The sequence below is a fragment of the Trichechus manatus genome, unplaced genomic scaffold (assembly GCF_000243295.1).
Source record: "Trichechus manatus latirostris isolate Lorelei unplaced genomic scaffold, TriManLat1.0 scaffold00364, whole genome shotgun sequence".
NCBI lineage: Eukaryota > Metazoa > Chordata > Mammalia > Sirenia > Trichechidae > Trichechus > Trichechus manatus.
Window position 1 is genome coordinate 412,293 of NW_004444300.1, and position 1,770 is coordinate 414,062.

Sequence of the window (1,770 nt, forward strand, 5' to 3'; positions counted from 1 at the left end):
TTTTTTCTAATAAGTATACTGTTTTTCAACTTCTATACCATTATGTAAAGTGTGATAGCCTATAATGTTACTTACAGATTTTTATATTATCAATGGCTTTGAGACAATGAAGGTAATTTGAACAAGGACAAGGTATTTGATGATATCTAATATACACCAGTAGATCAGAGAAAGAAAGAAACAGAGACAGAGAGATTTGAAAACATATGAAATAGCTAGGAATTGAGGAACGAAGATGCAGTAGGAAGAAAACTCATTGAGAGGAACCAAACATCCTACATACCATTTTTCCCCATGGGATATTTCTCAATTATTGGTGCAATCAAAACCTGAAGAGCCAGGCATAGGGAAACTACTAAGAGACAGAGAACCCAGCAGAGCCTCTGGCCATCCCATCTGGCTAAGGAGACAAAAATCAGAGTTTAGGGTTGCCAAGGCAGCAACAATATGTGCAGCCAAGTTCTTCAAGTGAAGGGAGATTCAGAAACGTAAGTTAGATTCCTTATACCAGTATTTTTCTCAAGGCATTTGTCAATTCTTAATTCAGAATGGAGTTTTCAGCAGTTTCATAATGCTCTGGATACATAGCCCAGCAAAGCTAAGATACAAATCGCTGTGTTCATTGATATTATTCAATCTGTCCAACAGAAATAACTTCTAGTAAGGATATTGTGATGGTTAATTTTATGTGTCAATTTGGCTAGGCTATGGTGCCCAACTGTTTGGTTAAACGCTTGTCTGTATGTTGCTATGAAGATATTTACATGTGGAAGAAGCAGTCAAGAAATCAAAAGACGCCTTGCATTGGATTCTGACTCGTGGCAACCCCAAGTTATGGAGTAGAACTGCTCCATGGGGTTTTCTTGGTAGTGATCTTTATGGAGGCAGATCACCAGGCCTTTCTTCTGTGGCACCAGTGGGTGGGTCCGAACCACCAACCTTTAGTTTAGTAGTAAAGTACAAACCACTTGCACCACCAAGGGACCCGTACAAGATCAATACTGTTCCAAATTTCCTCCTTTCTTTCATTTACCTGTAATTCCCCAAATATTCAGTCTACCCAAAAGTGTGTGGCAGGGTGATGACAGAAATTGTTCAAAAGATGAGCCCCTTTTATAGCTAATGACTGTCATATATTGACATACCAATGACTACTGCTTAGCCTCCATGATTAATTTCCCTGACAACTGTCCAGCAATTAATTAATGTACTTCTGTGTTTCTAGGAAACTTGGCACTTTGCTAAAACATTTGGTTTTATAGTAACAGTTTGGGAGAATACTCCTTTTTGGAACAAAACTTCCTCTGAATAGACTCATACAAGAAAATGTCAGTTGGATCTGTGCCACTCAACCTTTATTTCTTCACAGAGAACTGAAATCTCTGAAGAAGTTCCAGCTAAGCACATGGAAGTCTTCTCAAAGTGGCCTGTATTTAAGTTTTTCTTCCTTTAGGGAATTACTCTTAACTAATCTTATCTGAAAATGTCCTAATTTCACTGCCATATTTGAACAAGAGTTTTCCAGGATATATTATTCTTGGCTGGCAATTTTTTTCTTTCAAAGTTTTATATATGTTATCCCATTGCCTTCTTGCCTGCATGGCTTCTGCCAAATAATCTGAGCTTAGTTTTATTGTTTCTCCTCTGTATGTGACTTTTTGCTTTTCTCCAGCTGCTCTCAGGATTCTTTCTCTGTTTTTGGTTTTAGTGAGTGTGATTATGATATGCCTTGGTGATTTTCTTTTGGGGTCTATCCTATATGGGGTTTGT